The 27,950-nt window shown below is 46.1% G+C and overlaps 1 long non-coding RNA gene across 2 annotated transcripts in view; it reads right to left on the minus strand.

Annotated features, from left to right (window-relative positions):
• LOC135903160 (uncharacterized) overlaps positions 1 to 27,950 on the minus strand; it is a 313,803-nt gene that overhangs the window by 69,146 nt on the left and 216,707 nt on the right. Inside the window, exon 5 of one of the 2 annotated variants that reach the window (XR_010564740.1) lies at positions 5,691 to 6,039. The exons of the other annotated variant lie outside the window; for it this stretch is intronic. This is a non-coding gene — a long non-coding RNA (uncharacterized lncRNA). Of the gene's footprint in view, positions 1 to 5,690; positions 6,040 to 27,950 lie in introns of those variants that run through there. 2 annotated transcript variants of the gene reach the window in all.

Genomic DNA, 27,950 nt, shown 5'->3' on the forward strand with positions numbered 1-27,950 from the left:
TGTTTCTTTGTTTGTGCTGAAGAAGACAATGTCTTTCTCTCCTCATGATTCTCTGCAATTCGCAATCAACACCGTGAGTGGTAGCACTCGCTAACACTCCCAGGTTTAGTTCTTGCAGATAAACATAAATACCTCAGAAAGTGGATGGGAAAACGGCGCTGTGCCAGCTCAATTGGTAAGTGCATCGCACGCGTAATGCGCAGACGTGGGATCGTTCCCCACCTGCGACAAGTTGTTTTTGCACCCACTTTCAATTACATTAAGTTATAATTTCTTTATTTCAATTGGTATGCACAAGTGATTTCCCCTACGCTGTCCTTAGGTGTCTTTGTTGGCTTCTTACTATACGACCAAAGTGATAACATGGGTTCTGTCTGCGGCATACGAACTTTAAGTAATAAACAAGTGGCACTCAAGGTATTTCACATTGCCTAAGAGCGGTAGTAAACTAAAGCATCAGCAACGCAATACTTTGAGATAGGCAGCCAACAGCACCATAACAGACTTCGCTCTTGTAATCCCAAACGCATGTTTTACCACCGGAATCGCTTTACGATAAGGCGCGCCATGACATATATTCTTCACTTTCGCACAAACGAGTTTCACTGCGCACCTTCCTATTCGGGTGGAAAAAAAGAGGACGTTGAGGTGGAGAGCAGTTCTAAATGAAGGGGCAAGTAGCGCCGTTCTTCTGAACACCTCATTACACTTCAAATCGCCCGAAGCTATGCGGCTTTAGAGTGGTGACGAAACCACTCGCAGGAGCAACGTGTACTGTGTTTAACAACGACGCATCAGATACCCAACGTTTGCCCCCAAGCGTTAGGTGCGCCCCTAGTGCTACCCTGCGCCCACATCTCCTGGCCACTCGGAGAAAGGAAAGCAAGGCCCGCCGAATTATGATGGCTTGGCAGCGAGAAATTCCACGACACGCGGGTCCCTTGTTTCAACTCACGGGAGCACAGCTTCGCGAAGAGGAGTAAACGCAACGAGATGGTGAAAAGCCCACGAAAAGAAAATAAGAGAAACAAACCAAAATATCTTCCAACTAAGACGTGAGAAAAAGGCAAGAGCATTGTTATTTGTTGTTCCTCTCCGCCGACGACACTGCGATCGCTCGGCGGGAGCTCCTCGGTGATCGTCGTGCGCACACTTTGCAATAGTGTCACGTAGAGGCCCCGTCGCGAGAAAGGACGCAACACAGAGGACGCTCCTGGCGCCCAATCCTATTGCGAATTGCTCCTCTCAGAGGAGCGCCGTGCTGATTGTGCATTGCTGATAGCTAAGCGCGCGCTCTCCCGATTGTCTTTCGCATTCGAAACACGCATGGTAGGCTAAAACTGTTAGCTATTTGCGGACTTCAAGACAGGCTGCCAGAGGCTAGCGTCCTTGTAGACGAAACGTGGCTGAAAGGCAGCAAACGTCGGAGGAGCTCAGTTTTCTCGGTGCTGCGCGTCGGGGAAGCGCTTCAGGCGTCTAAACTCGGGCGCTATGGAACGTGGTGTGCACGCTTCTCGCAAGGGCCCGCGTGCAAGCATTGTGCAGTGAAATGTACTCGATAAACAGCTGATGCAGAAAGCGACATAGGCGTAAGATACAATGCGCGCATTGGTATTGGCTTGTTTGTAGGCCATTTGCAATGGCAAAAACTTCATTGCGCTATCTATTGCTATTTATAGCATATGTGTCGGCAAGATATACATAGCGTGAGCAAATTTGCGCAACATAGTTTTCTTACATATATGGCGCGGTCGACAACGTGCAGGTAAGGTGACAGGACTGAGCTATTGTCAGATTACCGTAATTGAATTCGACGTGGTTCAACTTGTGAGAACAAAGGTTTAATGTGGCACATATTGTCTTCAGGACGCTGTCAGCAGTTTTCTTCTACGTGAATTATCGAAGTAGAGAGTTGATCACAATGCGGACCTAGCAGTGAATTATCTGTACGAAGGTAAACTCTTAGACAAAGGCACACCCTTTGGGGTGTATATCTGCTGCACAACAAAAATCGTCATCTGCCTTGCTTGCGTTTCCTTTCTTGAAAACGCCGTGCCCGCTACTTTCCTGTCGGGAATGCTGTCATGCTGATAACGCGCATGCCGTTCGTTACTGGGAAGTACCGGGCTCGCAGCGTTAAAGAAAGGAAATGCGGACAAAACAGATGACGTTTATTGTTGTATGGTAAGACGCAACCCAAAGGGTGTAATTTTCTTTTAGAGTGTATACATCCGTTGCACGGAGATATGCTTACGCGACAGTGATCTTTTGCTGCGGCAGCAGCTGAGGTCTATCTGTCCTCTTTGTTACACCGAAGAACAACGTCGTCATCAGGCCACCTCCGCATCAAAGAACGAAGCAAAGAAGCGCGAAAGAAACAAGGACGAGACGAGAACACATGTAGGACATGCGCACCTCTGTGTAAGCGCGTGTCCTGTGTATTCGTCTCGTCCTTGTTTCTTACGTGCTACTGTTTTTCCGTCTGCATTATGAACGAACTCGCCCAAAAAAACGTTTTACTAGGTCACCTGCACACCATCAGCTTCCTACTGGCCACACGGCGAAGAAAAATAAAACTTTGCCAGACAGCACCGCTATTAGAGTTCATGCCTCTGAGGTACTTTGCAGCTGTAGAGCTGGACGCGCTTACAGCTTTTGCACAAAGCGATTTCTGAGAGGTATGCGATCCACACGGATTCTGAGACTAGTGGCGTATAGACATGTATCTTGAAGGACGCATTGGCTATATAGGCACATGAAGACGACGTTGTATGCGTTGCAACGAAGCGGGGTTCTTGGAGGTGGAGATGGAGGTGCCCGCTGCGACAGCCTGCTGCTGTCGCAGTAACTGGGTTCAGCACCTCAGAAGTGGCTGAATCCTGCTGATTTTTTCTTTTTTTTTGCGCCAATGCTCGATCATTGTTAAAATTCCACTAAACATTCGGCCAGACAACATGACAGGCCAAGAGAAGGTATGCAGAACGCAGCTTCGCAGTTGTTGGCACCTACGCTCGCCGACCCATCTGTGCAGACCTTCAGGTGGTTTTGATGAGCTGTGTCCAAGTTGTTGACTGAGCCAGTTGGTGTTGCATCTTATATGTGAAGCGCAAATGTTAGGCAAAGCCGCATAAAGACGTAATATTAACAGTTGCTGAAGACGGATGATCTGTTTCTCCGTGTTTTGTTCCTGGTGTGCGGAAATGGGCGCTGGCCCTTTATCTTTGTCTAACGTTGATGCGTCACACATAAGGTATACATTCAAGTGACTCCAGTACAAGATACTTCGCTTTGACGGTTGAAGCGTTTAGCATGTGGCCGAGACACACTGATACTTCAGGTAACGTCCTCTGTAGACCATGGTGGGTCTGGACGACTCCGAATGGTCCATTCGAAGCCTAACATTATAGATGTGTTCAGGGAGCCCATTAGAGTACATAGAGGCAATGCACTTAAAGGTACTCTGTTGGCGATGAGGGCTTCCCGTGTAGCTTCAGACCAGAAGTTTACGAATATGAGTCGCTTCCTCTACGCCTATTGGCACCTCAAGCCTTATTAATCCAACTTCTACGACTTGGTGAGTCTTTCGCAGGCAAGGCGTATCTCCGCGACTGAATACAAGACTTCCTTCTCATTCTCTCTTTTTTTTATTGACATGATATAAGGAGATGCCGCACGAATACGACGCCGGTTACTCCTTGTCTCTTGAATATGTGATGCATACAACAATGTACAACATAGTTGCATCAAAGTTGCGTTGTGATAAACAAGTCAAAATAACAACACGAGACAAGAAAGACGCTCTTAAAGCGATAAGGCAAACAACGGCATCACATAATAAAGAAACACTCAAGAAACGTTGTTAAGCACGATAATATCACATATATACCTTCACATTAAATGTTACGAATGATCTTATAAACAAAAAAAGCTTCCTGGGTTAATAACGGCCAATAATGCTGATGTCTTTCAGAATTTTTTTTAATGCATATAAAACGCACTTCTGCATTGCTCTTGTTGGCCACGGCCCTAATAATTTCTTAGAAATGTGTGGTCTATAGTGTAGAGCTATCAATGACGAGTTAAGCCGGCATCTTGGTAAGTCATGGTGCTGGAATTATAGAAGAAGGTGATATGTGTCTTCGTCAACAAAGCTACAATCACTCAGGAAGTTTAGCACAGCTAATTCCGTGTAAAACGTGTTTTGTGTAGGCGGTGCCCAGCCGCAAACCATGAATGAGGGTTTCTATGTTTCTATCTAAAGGTAATGGAATGTTGATTTTTAGTAATCCGATGAATATAAAATAGATCGGAACTATCAGAATTTTGGTCGAACCACGTCTTTCTACATATTTCGAATAATATTGCTTTTAAAATGCAGCGCAGCTACCTCCATGAGACTGGGAGGAAACCCATAATTTTTTGCAATATACTTGTACTGCTGCATCGCTGCTCTGTTGCGTGGAGTATTACAATGTCCCGGTATACACTGAAATACTATTTCGCACTGCGCTTGGTTTTCCTTTGGAAGATCTTTTAGTGTCTCACAAATTATACTAACATTATCTGTTTTCATTGTCGCAATGCAAAGCGATGCGAGTGTCGGATGAGGGTCGTTCAAAGCTACCCATCTTACGGAGATTATAAACTTTTTCTCACATAGAATAGCAAATAATCCCGCACTTGTTGACGATTTGCACGAAATAACTTAAATGATTCTCGTGTATTGAAGTGTGGTATAACAACTGCTGAAGTTGAAGAATGTCTTAAACTGGAGCCATCTGTGCAGACATCAACATATCCTAGGATACCACATATGCCGGGTGTTTCAGCGAACACTTTCAAAAATGTTTTTAAAGTGCCTGTGGCCGATAGCACAATCCTAGTCTATGAACTGGTCTGTTTGAAGGGGAGGACATTACTTGCACAAAAAATGGAAATTCATAATCTACTAATTACCAAACATTCACTAATTAAGTTTTTTCAACAAATTACCTGATAGATAGATAGATAGATAGAATAAACTTTAATGTCCAACGGAAAAAGGTGATCTACCCACCCCGCGACGCAGAGGTCAGGGGGCGAGTGCCGCCGCCTCAGATGCAGGCTGGGAGGTCTTGTGTCCCAGCAGCCTCTTCGGCCAGTTGGACGAGCCGGAGCTGGAGCTCAGGGTCCGAGCTGCGCAGCAGGGTCTCCCAGGTGTCTCTACTATCTATTTTGTGCGTTCCCCCGGGAGAACAAATTACCTGATGGCACGTATCGCAATTTAAAAATTCTAGCCGGCGAGTTCACAAGGCGGATCCACTCGGAACGAATTCTGAGGATGACAGCAGTTTCGAGATAATTCCCGAACTTTGTGGAGAAATGCATTGTCGCTCCGGTTATTTTTGTGCTTTCATTCATAAAACGACGTTTTGTTATGAAAATAAGTGGAACGACCGTGCATTTTTACCGTAAGTTTGACGGCGCATATCTCGTAAATGGTGTGATCCACACGAATGTCTTGAAGTGGATATGCTTTGCACTCTCACCTGCTAGAATTTCTAAATTGCAATATATGCCATAAAGTAATTAGTTAAAAACTTCATTAATGAATGTTTGTTAATCATTCGATTATACATTTCAATCTTTTGTGCAAGCAATACCCGCCTCTTCGAGTAGCCATGCTCATGGACTAGAATTGTGCCATCTGCCAAAGGCAAATTAAAAAAAAAATGAAAGTGTTTGCTGAGACACCCCGTATATTTGGTATAGCGTTAGTTGTTGTACGGGTTTATTGAACATGTCTTGTTTTCTAATTATACCATATACGGTCAACTCTACTTCTGGGAGCGTAACCAGCCTTGGAGGGTATTCTGCGTCTCATTTGCAAAACTCATTATTCAGAAGGATATGGAGATGGTCCTGAACGCCTCTATACAAACGGCCAGTTGAAGGTGCCTTAAGCGTGAGGTTCGTTTCCTACTGTTTTTCTTCGGCCACTTGAGGCTGGAAGTCCATATCCTGGTTTCCAGTTCCTGGTTCCAGTTCCAGTTCCAGTTCCTGGTTTCCAGAAGTATTCCCCATCAAGTGGTTAATTAATTGATGAGGCTTTGGAACTCAAAGCTACTACGTAGACTTTGTGCGGCGCTGTACTAGAGCTCCGGGTTAATTTCAACCATATTCTTTAACTGAACACCGTAACCTAATTACGCGAACCTTTTTGCATTCCGCCATCATCGGAATGCAGACGCATCGGCCCATAGAGCCTTCGTCAAGTATTTATGACTATACAAAAAAAATTCACCGACTGTTACGATACTCCCTAATTCGAAATTTGAGCGCAGCTTTATAAGTATTTTCACTTGGCGATTTATTGGCTGGCGCGGACAATCTGGCTCTTGCGGCCCGTTCCACACGGAGCGAAGTGTGGCGCGACTGCCTCGCTAATCGGGAGACCACAAGAGGCAGCGCGTGGGTGAGGGTGACGCGTGGGCGCGATTCACCGGAGCCGTCGCAGACTGATACGGCGCTTTGTTTCCATACATGGTATGGGCGAATGCACCGGCACACTACTCTGGCGCCATCTCGTAGCCCGTCTTGCGCGGCAATACGCTTTTCTGCTCACGCTTTCGCCATACCCTTCTCCTCCTCTGTCCTCCGCGCGCTCTCCCCGCTTCGCTCCAAGTTCCCTCTTGCATCCTTTGCTGCGCTCGTTCGCTCGGTTATACCAACGCCGACGCTCAACGCAGGAGCGGGCGCCCTAAGAGCTGTGCTCTAAAGCTCTAGCGCGGCAAACACGAAGTAGAAAGCTAAGGAGTGGAACATTATCTATCAGACTGAACTGTTTTTAATTCCTTCCTGGCCGAACCAGTAGAATATTTTGTTTTTCCTTACTAAGCTTTAGTAAAGCAAAAGGAAGTGGGCCTTATTTTAACACGTTTCTCCGTGCTAAGTAATGTCATTTTGATCTAAACGCGCACGACCTCACAAGCGTACCGGCACAGGAGTTCACAGAATTCATAGTAGCGGTGTCTTTAGCAAATACTGCTCTCCGTGGTGCTTATTGCTTCTCATCATTTGCTATTACGCAGTCAGTACCACATTCACGCCTCACACGCAAACACACAACACACACAAACAAACAACGACGAGCATTTTAGCACTGCCACTCTGCAACTGACGACAATTGTAGCGAAAGCGCTAAGACCTTTGATATAAAATGTGTAGATAAATTCATGGTTGAAAACGATCAGTAAATGTACAAAATCAACGTGCATAGAAAAATAATTGCCACACACAAGGGACTCTTTCATTCCCTAAAATAAATTGCGAACAGCAATTTGAGCCCCCGACTCAATCTTGAAAAGTATGCAGGCTTACCCAGAATCTGAAAAGGCATGAAATTTGCGGTTAACAGCGGGCGCGCGCTTTATGGAGCGGCGTCCATTGACAAGTATACAACTTGCGAGACACTGTTGCCTCTTGCTAGCACACCCGCGAGTTCCTCTTTACTTCCTAGCGCTTCTTCTTTATTATGTTAATTTTGTCAGAATTTACCTGAAAACCTAGCAAATTTTGCAGACGGCTCATATGCTGTTCAAAAGGAACGCTGGCAAAACGAATGAAGATCACGCCAACTGCACGTGCACCAACGCCCCAAGCATCGCGTCACAATCATCAACGCTGTGCGCGGCAGGGCACCGTGACGAGATGAGACCGGCAGCATAGTTCTGACGTTTGTCAATGCCTAATGTATGTGTTAACTGTATGTATGTGTTAACTGTTGTCCGCTTGCGTGAAAAGCGCAAACCAAAAAGCCTAATGGTTAGACAGGGCGGCTGGAAAACAGGCGATGGATTGTTTGGATACCTGAATAGGATACTTTACTTCACATCGTGGCCGCACCTGAAAGAAAGGCTGACGGACGAAAGGGCACAATCGCCCCATTTCCTGCCTCACAACTGCTTTTCGCAGTAGAGCATAATCTAGGATAACCGTTGAGATACTTGTATATGAAAACAGTAATGCGCGGATAAAAGCTATATTTAACTAGCCATGAAAGAAACACCTAAAAAAACGCATAATAATTTAATAATAAATGATTAGATGAACGGAACAAGAGAATATAGCAAACCAAGAAAAAAATAACAAGTAGGTCTTCACATTTTATCATTTCCTCGTGTTGTTTCAGTCCCTCCATATGACACTCATAAAGCCGGCCACAAAAGGTGCAAACATTTCGAAATTAGTGTAGTCAAACGATTCGTGATTTGCTACAATGACGCTTTCCGCTTAGACAGCTGCTGCTTCTAATGTTAATGTGTGGTAAATGCGGGTAGCAATTGCAGTATATTAACGCAAATACAGTTATATTCTGAGGCACAAAACACCGCAGGAGACGGCGTGGATTACAGGTAAGTGTAGCACAAACAAGTCAGCAAGCATGCTAGCCAGACTCAGAATATATCTCAGCGATACGAAAAGGCCGCTCTTGGTGGCTAGTAATCAGTGTGTCTTCGCTCACTTTTCTTTGCCCTGTATGTTAAGCCTTATAGTTCATTGCAAAGGCTCATATCCGACAAAAGCCAGTCCAGTGATGCAAAAAACATGATGAAAAAAATATCCGGAATGGTTCATACCCCGTAAGCAGGCAAAGATGCAATGGCTGAATAGTAATGAAGAAAGAAAGAAAGAAAGAAAGAAAGAAAGAAAGAAAGAAAGAAAGAAAGAAAGAAAGAAAGAAAGAAAGAAAGAAAGAAAGAAAGAGATAGAGAGAAAAAAAGAAAAAAAAGAAAGGAAGAAAGGAAGGCGGAAAGAAAGATATAACGAAAGAAGGAGCGACAGACAGAATGAAAGAAAGAAAGAAACGCTTTCCTTGACTTCATCGTCTGTTGGTTTTATGTGGTAATGATTAACATAATCGAGCCTTTCAGTTCTTCTTCTCTCGTTTATTCATTGCGAGAATCTGGATTTTGGCAGCCTTGATGTCATTAGGCAGAATGCAAGGGTTTATTAGCCACGTGCCTGCTCTCCTAAGATCACGTGTTGCGTAACACCGTTGGGCAAGGAAGGATGTTCCAATTTCGCCCAACTCGGCTCTGAGTGGCGCTGGCTAACACTGCTACGGCTAGATCTAGTATACATAAATGCCCCAGTTAGTGGAAGAATTGACAGCCGTCGCCGTATCAGAACTGGCTGTGCGACGTACGCGTAATTCGAAGGTTGTGGGTTCAGCTCCTACCGGCGACAAGTTATGTTTTCGTCCACTTTCATTTCCCTTTTATTCATTATTTTCTACATTTCAATTTAAACCGCAGTTAATTTCCCCGATGCTTTCCTTGGCTTCATTGTCTGTTGGCATTATGTGATAATGGCTTTAATTGTGGTATAGGCGTTACTTGACCGATATATATAACTTCTATACCACAGTGTGCTACACCATCTGTCGGCCCCCTGCTTGATTTTGGTTTTCAAATATTTAATTTGTGTTTCCTCTTACGCTTTTTTCTGTTCAACAAAGAACGCAAAATCACTTACTGAAAGCTACCCTTCGTATTTGTGCTTTAGAATGGAGTAATTGAAGTTTACGGACTTCCAGCAGTAGCCTAGTGCCTGAATTCGCCCCCTCTGTAGTATGCAGAGAAAAGTGTTCGCGTTAGCTGGAAGGTCGGTGATGCAGAAAGCCTAGAAGCAAGCAAAACATGCTCTGGCACAGTCGCTATTTGGGACGAATTTCAACATGTGGGAGGCGGCGCAGGAAATTGCGTTTCCGTTGAAAGAACCTTTGCTGTCCGAGTTAGAGTTGGGGTGTACAGGCGAGCTGAAGGAGCTGGTGTGGAAGCCCACGGCTAGCACCAGAAGCTGGCGTCATTAGTGACTCTCTGCGTTGCCACCGGCGTAACGTTTCCTAACACAATCCGTCTTTCGGGCGACGAATCCACGCGCCGCGTCAGCGTTTCTCGAGAGCCGACAAAAGGCTGTCACCTGCAAAATCAAATTGCGGCACGATTCTCACCTATATAGGTGCACGCTCCTGATAAGTTATCAGGGCACGTATTCCGGAGTAGTGCACAATGAATCTTGGGACGCGGAGATTTACAATGCAGTAATTACTGGTCCCAGAACTGATTAATTAACGCTGGTCCGCAATCCTATTCCCTAGAGGCCGGCAGATCCCCGCTTTAACAGGTCGGCGGGATATGGCGGCCACGGGAAAGCACAAAATAATGGCACTAATGAGCCTCATCTAAGTTCTAATTCATGAACGATAGAGCGACGAATGAGCCATGTCGCCATCTCGACTGCGAAAGTTCATTTACGGAGGCTCTCGCCGCCGAAATGAAGAAGCACCAGTAATCTTCCGGCGAGTGTGGCACGCGCATAATCGCTAATGAAGCGTCTCCCCGGGTCTCACCTTTTCGTAGGACCCAAGTGCCCACTCCATCGGCCTTTATACATGCCATTCGCGTTGCGCTTAACAAGGCGCCCCAGGCACGGTCTGGATGACCGCCCCGCAGCCGCCACACTCCGTGCAACACTTTGTGCGGTGCCCTGAGCTATAAGCGCTCTCGGCAGAAATGTTGTAATCAGAAGAAAAAAAATGAGATGGAAAAACAACTAGGACAGCCTAAAGCGCGGCAGTTCGGGTGTAGCGAAACATGCCCGCAACGTTCCAAGAGCGCGGTGTCTGTGAGCCTGCCAGCCTCCTTCCTATACTAGAAGCACAGGCCCACGTATAGCCACAGCTACACGTGCTTGTGCCGACGTTCCATAATGAATTCCAGTGGTAAGACAATCTCACAGACACAGGCGGGACCGGAGCGGCGTCCACGCCGACGTAAACACGATCATCGGATTAACGAAACCCAAGAGGCAGCATCACATATTTGCGCCTAAATATAGGTACGGCTTTTTCGTTTCATAACCCGTGTATTAGCGAGCCAAATGTCGCGCGCGCAGGTTCTTAAGCGATGCGCCCGGAGTGCCAACAAGCCGTTATCGGTACTCCATCGCGGCATGCTCCGCACCAGCTCTTTAGCCCTGACTTCTGAGGCAGCTTCGAGAAGCCAGCCGAAACTAACTTGCATCGTTTGTTCAGAACAAAGCATTCTGTACAGCTGCACACGTCTGTGCGTGCAGAGACGCAGATGCCAGGGTTGGTGCGTCGTGACACACGGCGACCAGAGTTGATCGCCAAGGCGGAAGTGCATGCCGCTACCCCGTTGCGTCACACGGAGCGCTGCAGCCAGTCGTGTGCGAGCAGGCGTGCTCCGCTTTGATGTCAGACCCCTTCCGCAAATGTAGGCTTTTGGGATACTTACACGGAAGCCACCGCCGCTCCGACAGCGAAGGTTGCGCTCCGCAGCCCAGGAAGCATGCTCTTTACTTTCCAAGTCATTACAAGGAACGCGAAATAATAATAAGACAACCAAACGAGTTTAGTCTTCGTTAGGAACCCGGCTGTGCATGTAAAATCTGCCGTATTTTCCGGCCACGCTGTTTACGCTCGGTGCATTTTCCAGTGGGAGTGGTGCGTATTCGCGCGGGCGTCCGTCTTTATTTATTTTTTCTTGCTGCTGCGCGGAGTCCTGCCCCCTCTGCAAGACGGCGCATTCAATGATAGACCGCGTTGCTTCACCAGCGGAATTCCGAAGCACGGTGCGCAGGAAAGAGTTTGCTTCCAACCCGCCCCGCACTCTACGCTCAAGGTTCGGACGCGTTCGAGAAATTCGCCTGTGTGCTTCCGTGGGCCTGCAATGAAATGCAACCACTGAACGTCCTTCGTCAGAGCGACTTTCATTCCACCACGTTGACATGCGTCTGTTTCAACCCCTATTTGAAGTCATGTGTTACAGAGGCAAATATAGATGTAGATGTCACAGAGTTCAGAAAACAATACGATGCGTCGCACACATTAAAATAAAATTTTAAAAAATCAGGGAAGGTGGGTGGGGGAACCATCCAATTTGCTGTAAGCTTACAAAAAAGAAAAAGAAACAGTATCCACGTGGAGCAGTCCTGAAACAAGTTATGCAAGGTCATCTCTTCTTTTTCCATCGAACGGCAAACGCACGAAAAAAGAAATATCAGACATGTGCACCTCATTCGAAGTGTAAAGGCACTCTGCCCCTATGGCAGCCATGCATCAGAACACCTCTTTTTTCGCAGCCATTATTGTTAATCACCGCCTATTTATGCGGTGGATCCTCGCGATAACAGTCTGCTACAAGACAACGGCAAATATTTAACAAACGCCCATTTTGCTTTCAGTGCAACGATGCACATGCCTCACTGAACAACTGCGAACGCTCACCGCAAAATCAGATTCTGTTTTATTATCTACATCTGCGCATATGCTGCCATGTTTTAACCACGTGAAAAAACATCAAAATTGTAGTGCTCCGCTATCTTCAAAGTGTGTGAAATAGAGTGCACGTGCACAGGAATCGCTAGCTTTGTGGGGAATCAGCGGTAGCACTGTCCAGGCAAAGAGAGAAGAAAGTTTAATAGTATCTGGCGAAAGCTGTAGCGATAGGCTTAGTATATGCTACTCCAGCGATTCGTTAGTCATGTACCTTTGATTTCCTTAAGAAACCTTTGCAAAGCCTTGGCAAGAAGGGAGCTTGGAAAGCCGGCATGTTTGCGGCGATGAATGTTTTTACAGTGGCTTTGCTCCTGAAGCCGTTAACCAGTCATGCAGCTAATGGGGATGCGTAGGATTGTATGCACACATACACACAGACCCACGCACGCACGCACGCACGCACGCACTCGTGTGTGTGTGTGTGTGTGTGTGTACGTGTGTGCGTGTGTGCGTGTGTGTGTGCGTGTGTGTGTGCGTGTGTGTGTGTGTGTGTGTGTGTGTGTGTGTGTGTGTGTGTGTGTGTGTGTGTGTGTGTGTGTGTGTGTGTGTGGCGTTTTTGCAAAGCAGTTCCTAAGCGAAGGGACATACTTTACCGCTAATAACGTGAGCTTCAGAAGAGTAGTGAACAGACTTTTATTAATTAACGTTGTTGTTAAGGCACTGGGAGCGGTTTCTTAAACAGAGAATTTGTAGGCAGTCACACTTCAATTCATCTGCATGTTTTTGTTTGTTTGTTTGGTTTAATCTTGATTATCGCGCCAATTCGCCATAAGCTCAATCTAGACGATATTGAAACCACGCGGTTCCCGCCGCTACTTTAGATGGAAACGCCCCATAAAGAAGTCGAATTTGTTTCCTATGCAAGCGTGCTGTATGGTTCCTGCCACGGCTAGCCGGAACGTTCAGTTTCAAATTACGTCACACTTTTCGTTGTGTGGTGTCTCAATCTGGTGCGATAGCCGAACCGCATTTTCTGCGCTGCCGGCACGCTTGGTTCCGGTATTCCCTGGATTTACCGTTGAAATTCGATGATAAATATCTAGAAATATGTTCTATGCTCAAGAATTTAAAAAATTGAGGGGGCATTAAAATGTGTCTGTTTCCCATTTTTTTTTCTTTCACGAAATTGCTCCCATGGTACTAATAAAAAAGTGAATTATTACATTTTTCTTATGTAATCTTCTGAAACTCGCGTTATTAGCGGCAATGAATGCCTACCTCATCAAGGAACTCATTTGCATAAACGCCAAGTTCGGTGCGCTCGCAGCTTTCTTAATAAAAAAAATGAATGGCCTCGAAAAAACACCCTGCATAGATTGTCAGCTAACTTTAGTTAAGCTGTTCAACGAAAAAAAAATGTTTAAAAACATGGTGCAAGATACAGTGCTTGGTCATCAGTGGTCTGATGAAAAAACGCCGTAAGTATTAGGATCATACCGTGCAACGTGTATTTATTTTTTTTCGTTTGAACAGTTTGCCTAACGTTTCCTGGGATAGCCTTTATATGAAGCAAACAGATAACTAAGCCAAGGAAAGCATAAGAGAAACCAACCAAAATCGAGCAGCTTAGGGTTCCTTCTTCTTCGCGTTTATTATTATTATTATTACATACATACATACATACATACATACATACATACATACATACATACATACATACATACATACATACATACATACATACATACATACATACATACATACATACATACATACATACATACATACATACATACATACATACATACATACATACATACATACATACATACATACATACATACATACATACATACATACATACATACATACATACATACATACATACATACATACATACATACATACATACATACATACATGCATGCATGCATGCATGCATGCATGCATACATACATACATACATACATACATACATACATACATACATACATACATACATACATACATACATACATACATACATACATACATACATACATACATACATACATACATACATACATACATACATACATACATACATACATACTGATGTGCGTGCGTGTGTGCGTGTGTGTGTGTGCGTGTGCGTGTGCGTGTGTGTGTGTGTGTGTGTGTGTGTGTGTGTGTGTGTGTGTGTGTGTGTGTGTGTGTGTGTGTGTGTGTGTGTGTGTGTGTGTGTGTGTGTCAAGGGAGATATGGCAACGGCCGATGCTTGCGCAGAGAAGTACGATGCATGTATAGCTACATTTAAGTGTCACGTACCCATTCTGGAGGATTGCCCCAAAATGGGCACGCACGCCGTGACACATACGGAATGGCTAAAACAAAGAAGACCAAGTAAATCAAAGAACCTATTGAATATAATGTGATATTCTATTGAGAGGCCAGTGTGCTCTAGAGATACTTATGAGCCCGCATTATATGTCGAGGTTTTATGTAGGCATCAATTTTTTGTTGCGCAGAAAAGAGGTGCGCTTAATGGCGCTTTTAACGCGATAGCGTTAAGAGGAAGCTTTAGCTCGGGCCCAACTCCGACGCGCCCTACTGAAATACATGTAAAACGCAAAAACGTTTTTCTGAGATAACCCCTGGACCGATTTTAATGAAACTTGTTGTATTTGAGAGAGAACGTTAAACTCTAGCGACTGTTGGAAACCGAATTTAGGTTTACGTCCTGAATTTGGTAAAGGGATTTTCAAAAATTAGAAAGTTAAAAAAATAGAAGCACGAAGTTTACAAATTCATAGCTCTGCACCAAGTACAGTTATCTTGGTTCTGTAAACGGCATCCATTAGACCATTGAAAGCGGACAAACGCGATATGTCATTTTATATCTTACGTGAATTTGTTACGTTGTTTACAAGGGTTCTGCAAAAGATGTATTTCTACATTACTAAATTTTTTTGAGATTCACGTGTAACATACCAATTCTGTCCGCTTTAGACGTACTACCAGATGCAACTCATGGAATTGTATTATCATTTTTGGTTGCTGAGCTACAAAGTTCTAAACTTTATAGTTTCGTTTTTTGAAAATCTTTAATATTTGTCAATTTTTTATAAAACATTGAGGAACTAAATAGAAAATTCAAAACTAACAGTCACTAGATTTTTAGTTTTTCTTTTAAATGCAACAAACCTGATCAAATTTGGTGTAGTGGTTGCCGAGAAAAACGAATTCTCCTTTTACATGTATTTAGATAGGAGCACCCGAGCTACAGCTTCCTCTTAAGGATCCTGTGTGGCAGAAAATCTGGCGTCGGCGTCTCGCGTCCAGCATCGAACGTAGTTTCGGCAAAAGTCATTCCGAACCATCCATACCCAACCACGCAGACCTTCCGTGTAGCGCAAAGAAGTTACTGAACTAATTGAATTTCTCAAAGTAAAATACGTCAGAAAATCGTAAAGCACGACTTACACGCAACCTACAGACATGATAGCGTCGGATTATAATTTAGGAGAAAACATAATTCTGTTACGCGGAAACTCAAACAAACCCATTTTTCTAGTGTTTCTGCCATACACAGACAAGCCACGGCGTCCGCGATTAGTCCGCGCCCGCACGCGCAAATCTCAGAGGCCACGGAGTGGCGTGCCCGGTTCCTTGCAACACCTCCAGGTGGCGCTCGCCTACGCCACATCCAGGGAAACGTACGGTAGGGAGCGTAAAGCTAGGGAAACTATGGAGCATGTTTTAAAGCGAACCTTTCTTTGCCTCTTCCTTCGACTTTCCCACTGCTGCTGCTGCTCTGTAGGGGTGTGGTTCAGAGCGTGTGGATAGATGACAGCGCGAGTAAGAGAGAAAAAGCGACGGGAGAAACTTGTTTTCAACCTCCCCACGGATGGATGGATGTTATGAGCGTCCCCTTTGGAACGGGGCGGTGGGTTGCGCCACCAAGCTCTTGCTATTATACTGCCTAATGTCCTACCTAGGTTAAAAAAGAAAAAAAAAGAAAAGAAGAACACTATGAATTCTTACAACCAAATTTTTTTATCTCTTATGGAGAACTTTGCTTTTGTATGTATCCGTTATCCGTCGTTTCCCTACTTTTCTTCCACCAATCTTCCAATCGCTTCTTACCAATCTCTATTGCGGACATGTTTACTTTTCCACTGCTTTCGCTGAACGGGCTTCAAGGAGGCCAGTGGTGCCTAAATTGACTGCTGGGCAGACGTCTTCAGATTATAATAAAACATGCTCCATCGTTTCCCTAGCTTTACCACAGCCAAGCACATGCTTCTTCTTCCCTCTTATATCTCGCTTTATAGGTGCGTGTTCTAAGGCATCCCGATCTCGCTTCGAAAAGTAATGAGCTTCTCTTTGAGTTATCATAAATTCTTTCTTTCCTGATTTCGTTTTTTCCTCTTATGTAGTTACTCATGACAGGTTTCTTTTCCTTGCCGCCACCCATGAGATTACTTCAGCCTCTCTGACTTTCCGCTTGACGTTCTTTTTTGCTGTGTTGCCTGCCCTACAGGCCACATTCTTGCTGGTAAGCTTCCTAGTTCTTTTCCTCCACTGTGAATCAATGTTTTTCCTGTACAGATACCTCAACACTCTTCCAGCCCATTTACTTTCTTCCATATTCCTCAGTCGTTCTTCGTAATAAATTTTGCTGCGAGCTTCCCTCCCTTCAAAGCTAGTCCAGCCCATATCACCCTGCACAGCTTCATTTGTAGTCTTCCCGTGAGCGCCCAACGCGAGGCGTCCCACTGACCTTTAGTTCCCATCGAGTCCTGATCGTACCCCTAATTTAAAGCAAACAACCGCATTTCCAAATGTAAGTCCTGGAACCATTCTACCTCTCCACATACATCCCCGTCGAATGTGCACAATGCCCCCTGGAGCTCCCTGGCTGTCGCCACCTTAGCCGCTTGACAGTTGCACCCAGCGGCCGTGACAGTTGTAATTATTCGTGACTCCCTCAGAAGCATTGCAGAAACTGAAGCGCTTCCCTTTCTACTAACGTGCGAGGCCACAGGGGACGCTGATAGAACTGTAGAGAGAAGAAGGACAGAGAGAAGAGGCAGTTCCAATATAAGAGAGGGGGGAGGTGACGTGAGAAGGCAAGAAAACCCCACTACTATACAACAGCGGTTGCGGGGAAACAGGATAAGCTTAAGTTGATACAGCACAGTACGCTGCGGCTAATTTTGAAAAATAAACGCCATGCAAATATGTTAAGCGGGCAACTAACGCAAGGGGTGCAGAATCACAGCCGCATTAATTAAAGCGCACCGCAGGGTCCAGCAGACACTACGGAAGCGGTCGACCGTCAAATCAACACTTCTGTGGCCGGCGCATTAGCTTTGCGGCTATGGAATTGCTAGAAGTCGTGGATTTGATCCTAATCGCGGCAGCCGAATTTCGACGGGGGCGAAATAAAAAACGCGCGTGCACTTAGATTTTGGGACACGGTAAAGAACATCACGCTGTCAAAATTAATCCAACGTCCGCCACTACGGCTTGCCTCATAATCCGAGTGTGGTTTTGGAAAGTACAACCCCATAATTCAATTCAAGTTTAGTACTTCTGCCACAATGCGATGTGCCATGTGAGGAAATGACAACGCTGAACCCTCTCGGAAGTTATAAAATATGGCGCACAACAACGCCTCAAGCAAACACCTCTCCCTATGTGTTCTGTGTGCTACGCAAACAGCAGTGGTGCACGGAAGGTAACGTTTGACACCAAATCACCACTGTCGTGTTAGCCTAAACGTTGAAGAAATTAAGCTTTAGCCGTCAATGGATGGATGGATGCAAAACTTTAATGAAGGCCCTGAGGTACGTGACTCAGCACGCTGCGGGACGCTCACACGTTAGGACAGTCAGGCCATGCCCGACCGCCGCATCGTGGGCCCTCTGGACAGCCCATAGTTGCGCCCCGGCATCGGGGCCCTTGATAGCGGAGAGCCACTTGTCCTCATTATTTGTTCTGTGCCTCGTAACGAGGGGCAACGCCAGAGCATATGGTCTAGGCTAGCGAAGTCATTGCAGTGTCTGCAAGAACTAGTGGCATAAGTGTCGGGATAAAACTGGGCTGGGATACGAGCCTGTTTGCAACAATCTGAGGGTCAATGCCTGCGCTCTATTCAACTTCTTATGAGGAAGGGGAAATTCTCTCCTGCCGAGATAAAAGTGCCGCGTAATTTCATTGTATGTGGTCGGTTGACCTCTGTTCTCCACTTCTGCGGGCCGGTGGTGAAGTTCTCCGTGGTCGCGGAAAGCGAGACCTCGCGTCTTGGAGTGGGCCCGTTCGTTGAGGTTTGTGGGGCCTCCCATGATGGATCCCATGTGAGCGGGGAACTACGTGAGAGTGTGGGTGGCGATGCTTTTGCCGTCGAGGATGCGACAGGCTTCCCTACACACGGCGCCAACGCTGAAGGCGCGGATGGCTCCCCTGACGTCCAGGAGGGCCAAGGCAATGGCCACTTGCTCGGCCGCACGTGACGACGTGCTTCGTACCGAAGCGGCGTTAACGGTCGAACCCCTGTGGTTGATCGACACTACCGTGAAATTGTTGTTGCCATACTGGGCGCGTCAACGAAGCAGCTGCCGCCAGGGTGTTCTGTCACGCGGCGTAGCCGTCAATATCACCGCTAGTTATCATCAATCAAAGCATCCAGTATTGAAAGCTTCGCTTACATTGATTCCCACAGTGCGCAGGATCTGCATAACATTTACTAGAATGGGAAGATATCTGACCAGCGGTCGATTTAGGCACCTCTGGCCTCGTTGAAGCCCTTGGGCTCGGCGAGACTAGCGGGAAAGTAGGCACGTCCGCAATAGAGATTAGTAAGAGGAGATTGGAAGATTGGTGGAAGAAAAATAGGGAAACAACAAACAACGGATACACGGGCAAAGTTCACAATAGGGGATTTACCATGGTGTATCTTTTTTCATTTTCTTTTTTTTTCTTTACGTACGTAGGACAATTGCCAATATATTAACAGGAGCTCGGCGGCGCAACACACCGCCCCGTTCCAAAGGGGAAGCTCATAGCATCCATCCATCCATCGCGGCCCATGTAAGAGGCCGCGTTGCTACCAGAAAGCTCGCCTTTGTGCATAGCGTTCACCGCCAGCGGCACGCAGGGGTTATATAGGTCAGTTTTCTCGTATTTGCATTCGGCGCACGTATAACCTTCGTATCTATTTCCACAGATATGTCCGCTAAAATACCGACCGAGCGAGCAGCAGCAACCACGTCGAAACCGGAAGGGTAAGCAGAAAAAGCGTCGCGTGAAAATTGTGTTAAGCAAGAATTGGTAGAACGAGACATACTGATTTCTATTGCTTCCTTTGCTTTGTGACCTGTCATAACAACACATTCAGCCCCATTTACTGCGCATATCAAAGCCGTACTTCTTTTTTTTTTTAGATCCACGAAAGTTAGTTTAATTGTAGCAACTCTTCCTCACGTTCCACTTGCCAGCTAGTTGCAATGTCGCAGCTTACGCAGATGTTTTGCAGAGTCACTCGCTTTTCAGCACGTCACTTTTCTTAGTCTGTTTAGAAGAGTTGGAATTAAATCTAAAGGCAAACGGGGAGACATCGTCATCTAAGCGTACACTGCGACGTAATCTTGCCTCCAGCAGTAGCAGAATATTACTAAGTGACTCGAGCATGTGGTGTCTGTGCGACGTCGCTACAGTATAGCAGGCAACGAGACACATTATTATTACCCATTAAGGAAAACCGAGTTTTCTCTATGAAAACAATGGTTCCGCCTATAATGCAGCGTCTTTATCTGGAGCCTACAGCTGGAGCTTATATAGATCTGTAGCCTGTCTGGAGCCTATATCTCGCTTTTATATCTGGAGGTAAGATGCAAACAGCGCCGCCCTGGTAACAAGTGCCGCTATAGCTTTTCTCCAAGCCACTGGGCTGGACGCACGGCTTTAGAGATACTGCAACTCTGTGAATTTGTATATACGGATCTCTTCTTTATACCATCATCATCATTCATCAGCCCTTTCCCTGCCCGTCCCTTTTCCCCAGTGTAGAGTGGCAGACCAGAACAAGTTATAGCTCAGGCCGACCTCTCTGCTTTTCTGTAAATAAATTTCTCTCTCTCTCTCTCTCTCTGGAGGTAAGATGGCCTGAGGGCGCTACGACCCTACGCGGCTCCTAAAATGGCAAGAAAAGAAAACTACACAAGCAGTGTAAGTACCCTACAGCCGGCAACACTGCGGTCAGCGGCACAATCGGCGCTAGCGCGAAAATGTGCTGGCTTTTAAATCAATACTTGAGTGAGATTCCTAGTGCTTCACCATTTGTCATTTTGTGTTTTCATATTCTTATTTTCTGCGTGCACGTCCTGTAGAGAAAGCAATCTACACGAGGTCAGTTGCATGCCACACATCACGAATGCCAGGTTGCAGGAACACAACCACCACCGCCACATCCATGCCCCATATCTCCAAATCGCATAGTGTTAGCATGGACTGGCTGTCTTCCTTCCGAGAGTAGGCCTCTATTCGTAAAAGGGTCAAGACCCGCCGCGGTGGCTCGGCGCTCGGACACTGTGGCGTTCTGCCACCGAGCACGAGGTAGTCAGTTCGTTACCCTGCCGCGGGTAATACCTACCCGTGAGGAATCGAGTGGTCAGAATTAATCCGGTGCCCTATGACGCACTCACTATGACGCACTCATAATTGAAGTGCAAATTTTGGGCATAACGTAACAATCAAGTTCTGTTCTGTACTATTACATATTGGTTTCTGTGGGGAGATCGAGGCAACGACTACCTTGGCTGCTGCAAAAATAATAATTACAAAAGTAACGAATTGTCGCCAGAGGCACGTTGCAAAATATACTAACAAAACAACCCATATTTTGACGCACATTTGATTGCAGGTGATATTATCCTCCGCTTTTACTTCACTACCGCTGCGCTTCCATCACCTTTCTCGTCTTTCATATGTTGTCTTGTCTGTCGTTATCTGAAAGATTAAGTCTAAGATAGACTAAGCGATCGCGCGTAGGGCTGAAAAACTTTCGACCACATTTCATCACAAGCCCACCATTACTCGTTGCTGTGCATGATGCAAAGTAGCAAAAAAATTGATGTTTCCTTTCTTTTAGAGGTTAACGCCAAACAAACAACAACAACAAAATCTTGCCGCTAACCAGCAGGCTCCACCCATTTGTATGCATATTGCGTTATCCGTACCTCGCCTCTAGCGAACAGTTGCTTCTGTTCGTTTATCGTCTGCTTTCAGCGTTAAATACATGACGGCACCACGACTAAGCAGCATGCAGGCTAATTACAGCCCTGCTTTTGATGTCAGATTCTAGAGCTGTCCTTCGCTCAAGCGATGCGCGCGGCTTGATGCAGACTTGGAAGCGAGGCATACAAGGATCCGCGACTGCACGCGCCACTTAGGAGATATGGAGGCCACTCGACCTCAGTCGCGCCCAAGGGACGACGTCGGCAGAGGCAGCAAGACAATCCGTCCCGTGCACCGTGGTTCCGAGGGGCGCGACGGGGACCGCTCGTTTCGCAAACAAAGCGGCGGGGATTCGTTAATTGCCACGCTCGTCGAGACCACGAAGCGCTCGCCGAATCGGAGAGGATCCGCGCAGCTGCGTCCCCTCCGCCGGCGCGCGAGGGCGCACGACGACGCAACCAGCGCGAGAGAAGCAGCGTCGTTCGGGCAGCGCCCTGTAATTTCGCGCCCAGCAGCGCGCCCCTCGCCGGAGCCAAACGTCTTGGCTGGCCGCTTTCGAGAAATATCTGCGCGCCGGCCGCGTGTGTCAAGAAAGTCGCCCGACGCTGGGCACGCTACTCCACCGGGGCGGGTCGTTTCACGCTCCCGTGGGGCAGCGAAGCGGCCGACAAGCTCGTCGTAACGAGGTCGCTTGAGAAGCGCGCGCACGCGAGATTTCGAGGTGCCCTCCGGAAAGTTTTGATAATGCGTCCGAGGAGGCGCCGCTGGGATTCATCAACATTTGCGTGGCGCGCGGGAATGGCCGCCGCGCGCGGTCCGGCTTGCTGCGAAGGAAAATGGCTTCGCAGGCCAGCGCTGAGGTGGATGCCGCGGGCTGGCAGCGGAGCCCCGCTTGGGGCGGCCAACATCGCTGCCGCAGCAGAGGACAGCTGTGCAAACCTGCTACACGCAATTGCTGGTGACAATCGCCGCAATAGCTGTTGCTCGCCCAAATTCAAAACAAGAAAGGCAAAGAAAGGAAGAAAAAAATTTATTAAGAATGAAAAAAAGAATGGAAAGAAATTTCAAGTGCTTAAGGGCACACTCAAAAAGCACATGAACGGTCTGATCGGACAGTCATTCAATCAACACTTGCGCTGGGAGCTCAGCCATCTGCGAAAATTTATTCTGCCAACAAGCACTGAATAAAAGATAATGTTTGCATATCCTGAACTTTCATTTCAGAGCAAGGATACAGGAGACAAAGAGAACCTGTAAAGCAGGGTGCTACGCACGGAAACGATAAAAAGATGTCGCTGATGTACAGCTGAAAATTTATTAAGAGGAAGCTTTAGCTCGGGTGCTCCTATCTAAATACACGTAAAAGGATAATTCGTTTTTTTCGGCAACCACTGCGCCAAATTTGTCGAGGTTTATTAAAAGAAAACTTAAATTCTAGTGAGTGTTGGTTTCGAATTTTTTATTTAGGTTGTCAATTTTTTATTAAAATTGGCATAAATCGAACATTTTCAGAAAGCAATACTACCAAACATACAACTCTCCAACTCCGCACAGAAAAATGATATCATGATTCTGTAAATTGCATCTGATACTGAATCTAAAGCGGACAAAATTGATATGTTACATATGAATCTAAAGAAAATCAGTAATATGGAAATACAGCTTTTGCAGAAGCCTCGTACACAAAGTAACAAATTCACCTAAAATATAAATTGGCATATAGAATTTGTCCGCTTTCAGTAATCTAATGGGTGCCGTTTACAGAACCGCAATGTCTGTTCTTGATGCAGAGCTATTAATTTGTAAACTTCGTGCTTCTACTTTTTCCAAACTTTCGAATTTTCGAACATCTTTCTTAACAAAATTCAGGCCCTAAATCGAAATTTATCTTCCAACAGTCACTAGAACTTGACTTATTCTCTCGAATACAACAAATTTCATTAAACTCAGTCCAAGGGTATCTCAGAAAAGCATTTTTGAGTTTTACATGTATTCCACTAGGCCGCGTCGAAGTTGGGGCTCGAGCTAAAGCTTCCTCTTAAGGCGAAAGCCTTCGACAGCTTATGGAAAGGAACATCCATGTCCGGTGTTAGGACACAAAAATTCATAGGGAGTCAAACCCACGACCTTTCGTGGGAATTAGAGCGAATTAGGCCATCAATTTCTTTATAAGCGTGAAACCGAGGCGAAGGAGAAGCGTCAGCACGACCTGTGGTGTTAAGAAAGAGTTTATTAAAGCACAATCAATTAAGGTAAACTTAATTAAGGCACTAGAACCCACGACCTTTGGGTAGAGAAAACAGGTAATGGGAAATAACAACGCATTCGAATGAAAATGTCAAGTAATGCAATGTATGTCTCGGAGCGTGCAGGCTTTCGCTTTGATTCTCTTTAGCGTATGCTAAAGTGAGCGTCAAATTTTTTTACACAAGTCGCTATCATGGGTCCAGAAAACCAAAACGCAGACAGCTTCTCTATTTCGGTTTTTTTTTTTTTTTTTGCTGCTACTCACTTAGAGGCTTTCCTTATTCGTGCGCAGCAGACGACATAAATAAGTGATCCAAAAAATACGCACGCTATTTTTGTTTTTGACGAAGCTCTCTGCGAGGAAACATGATGTGAACGAAAAGACCACCATCATGGCTTCAACTGCGAGCTTGTTTCAGATTACTAATTCACAACCCCGCAGCGCGTGTTCAGTGGCGATAGCGTCGCGCTGCAGTGCTCGAGGTCGGGGGTTTGGTTCCGGCTGCCGTGAACGCATTCAGATGAGGGCGAAATGCAAAAAAAAAAAATGCTGGCTCTCCCGTAATTGAGAATAGATGTAAGCATGAAATGGCTACCGGCAAAGTAGATTGGTTGTAGTAATTACGACAATTACTCACAACCATCTCAGTATCATCCGCGCCACGCCGGACGCTGCCGGCCTGGTCACGCAGTGTGGCGCCATCTCTCGAAGAAAGCGGCTCAAAACCCGCACCGCGGAACTCACGGACCGCTGGTGCTGAAAAGAGCACAGGCGAGCCTGTCTCAGCGCCCAAAGATGACCATCAAGTGTACGGTGCACTGTGTCTGCCTTTTGAACATCGCTATTGGAAATGATAAATAAAACTTTAGCGTACTAGAAGTTACAGCTTGAGTGATATTGTGAACAAACATTAGGAAGAACTCGGAAGCAATGTTTTTTGTAGCTTGTTTGGGCATTAGCTAGCATATGTAATGCAGTCCTGTATAAAGGGTTGGGGTCGAGAGACCACATTTTCCCAAGTTTGACTGGTTGTCCGGATGACCTGGTTTTGTTCGCGCAACGATGCCCAGGGAACGGCTCTGGCTTCTGGCTCAAGGTCACTTGAAGGACACCGGCAACGTGAGCTAAACGCATTTCATGCTTAAAAAGCTTGTTTACCGTGCATTGTGTGAACGGCAAAGGACCCCAGGTGGACAAAATTAATCCGGAATCATTCACTACGGCGTGCCTCACAATCAGATCCTGGTTTTGGCCACCGAGTAAGATATACAGGAGAGCAGACTCTGGTGCTTCGCAGTGCGTTTACCCTGTTCCCTTAATGATGCACTGAACGCACTCGCCTTCCGCACCAAGCATGCCGTTGTGCTCACTGCCTCCACTGTCCGCCCTCTTCCTAACAAGCCTTATCCAGAGAGGGAGGATAAGTCTTAAGAGATTTCTCCCCTCCCCCTTTTCTCTAGGCTGCTAGCACAGATACAGCGTGCCACGAGCCGTCTAAATTGGATATAAACAGTCAGTTTGAGAAGCGGCTCTTACGCGGCGGAAGGGGGCCGCATAATAGATGACAAGCAAACGAAACGACGTTGATAAGTGTTGCAAAAACAAATCGATTGCTTTCATTTGATACCGACTTGTCTCGAGTGGTTGTTAAGCTACGCAGTTTCCGTGATACGCTGCATCGTTTCAGCCCTGGTTTGAGTGGTATGAGTCCTTAGCTGGCACATGTTGGTTTATCTATGTTTCGTTGAACCCAAAGGCGTATTTCTTGTAGCGTATGTAATGGTTTTATGTTGTTAATCATACGACGGTGGATTATCGAAGTCGGGGAACTGTTTCGTTCATGGATGACGGCGCGTATATATAGCGAAATAACGAAATGTTTCCTCCTCTTGCTGCCTACATTCCAAGGGTTGTTCAGTGAGTGGAGCACGAATATTCTAAAGAACTTCTCCTGTGTTCCTAAGAGCATAGCTGCAAAACAATGCATAGAAAGCTTATTTCGCGGTCATAGGGCTCCTGTAGCTCCGTTTCCTTTCTCCTTTAAGTGCTGTTACATGCGACGTAAGCCATTTATACTTTCTTTTTCAAGTAATAATAATAATAATAATAATAATAATAATAATAATAATAATATACATCCTTGCGCCACAAAACGCCGTATTCATCATCATCATTATCATCATGATAAGCATGCGCAAAATCTAGCAAAAGCCTACATATTCCAGATAGTTCCTTCGCTACTCATAACCCGCCATGGTTGCTTAGTGGCTGTGGTGTTGGGCTGCTAAGCACGAGGTCACAGGATCGAATCCGGGCTACGGCGGCAGCATTTCGATGGGGCAAGAACGCCCGTGTACGTACATTGAGGTGCACGTTAAAGAAGCCCAGGTGGTCCTAATAATTCCAGAGTCCCTCAATACGACACGCCTCACGTCAGATCGTGATTTTGGCACGCCATAATTGAATTTTTTGCAACTAATAGTGTGAAAAGAATGTGCGGTGGAGATATTGAGAACTTCATGTAGTTTGCGCGAATTGAAATGTAACCAGTATGTGTTCGAAAAGCCGACGTTCGGTTTCGCCTCACGCGATTGGCCTCGGTTGACCTAGGCCGCGATATCGGCGCGGCCTGGACAATCGCGTGAGGCGAAACCGAACGTCGGCTTTTCGAACGCGTACGAGATAGCAGCCAAGCTTGCGCAGTAGACGCACTCACATTCATTGATCAGTTGTCGAGCGAGAACATTTATACAGGACGATCGTGGCAAGCGAAGGTCAACACGTAAGCGTCGGCAGCGTGAGCTGGAGCACACGCAAAGATTTTTGCCCACTGATGGGCGGCAAGCCACGTAGTACATCGCAAGCGTGTAGTAGCGGGAGCTGAAGCAGAGTACAGACTGCGGCTGGCGACACAGCACCGAGAGAAACGTGCCAAATCGATCGGCTGGCGTGGAGTAACGCCGAGGGTCTTACAAGTGGTGAACGAGCACCCCCTCGCCACATCAAAAAGGAAGCGCAGTTATCAGATCAGTTGGCTCTCCTGTGTATATTATTACGCCGTTTTGGCACGTAAAATCCCAGAATTTAAATTCAAATTGGCCCAAGCGAAGCGTTTATATTTCTTAAATAAAGCGTCGAAAAATATAAACACGCCGCGGGTGTCACGAGGAAAATAAATTTTGGGGTTTTACATGCCAAAATCATGATCTGATTATCAGGCACGCCGTAGTGGCGGACTCTGGATTCATTTTGTCCACCCGGCGTCCTTTAACGTTCCCCCAATGAATGCACTGAACCTCGAGCGTTTTTGCATTCCGCCGCCATCGGAATGTGGCCGCCGCGGCCGGAGTGCAACCCATGACCTCGCGCTCAGCAGCGCCATAGCCACTGAACTATGTATACCATAGAAGCATGCCCCTTCGAAATGTCAAACCGGCTAGCAGTTGAGACCACCACAGTGGTCTATTCGTTCACATCAGGTAGCCTCGCGGAGAAAGAAGGAAAGAAAGAAATGCAGCTATGAGTTTACCATTTCAGTGGCGGTACCAAGCTCTTCTTTATGAACGTGAACATTCAAAATTGCTTTCTGTATCGACGGACACCGTAAGGGCAGTGTTGAAGGAAACGATGAATAAAATGAGTATGCTCCTGAACTGACGAATTGTGTCAGCTATAGTTTTCGCCCCCACCCTGCCACAGCGTCATTCAAACATAAACTTCCATTTGGCTTTGTTCCCCTTCCCAATAACCCCATACAAACAAACGAACAAACAATTGCGGCGATCATTCTAACATCTGTTGCCGGCTTTTGACAAGCCATATCTTTGAATAGTCATGCACTTGCGATAAACGAATTTTTGCCCTATTTCTTTACAACAGGCATGCAGCGTAAGAATGAGAAAATGGTCTGAATTGATGCTGTGGAGTGTTGAAATAGTGCATTGGTGAGACCTAACCAAGACATAACATGAGCGCGCAAAAACAAAAAGCAGAAAGAAAGGAGAAAGAAAGAAAAAAATACCACAGCGCAAGCAAAGGAGCTTGACTTGAGACGCAGCTGCTGCTGCGACGCCTATAGACAAGCAATGATCGGTGACGTTGGTGTTGAAGTACGTGTGTTTTTCTCACACGGCAGCTGATCATACAATGGCAATTCGCGGTAGTTTTACCGAATGGTAATTATTTCCAAAAGCATAAAGG

This window comes from Dermacentor albipictus, chromosome 1 (genome assembly GCF_038994185.2).
Source record: "Dermacentor albipictus isolate Rhodes 1998 colony chromosome 1, USDA_Dalb.pri_finalv2, whole genome shotgun sequence".
Taxonomy (NCBI): domain Eukaryota; kingdom Metazoa; phylum Arthropoda; class Arachnida; order Ixodida; family Ixodidae; genus Dermacentor; species Dermacentor albipictus.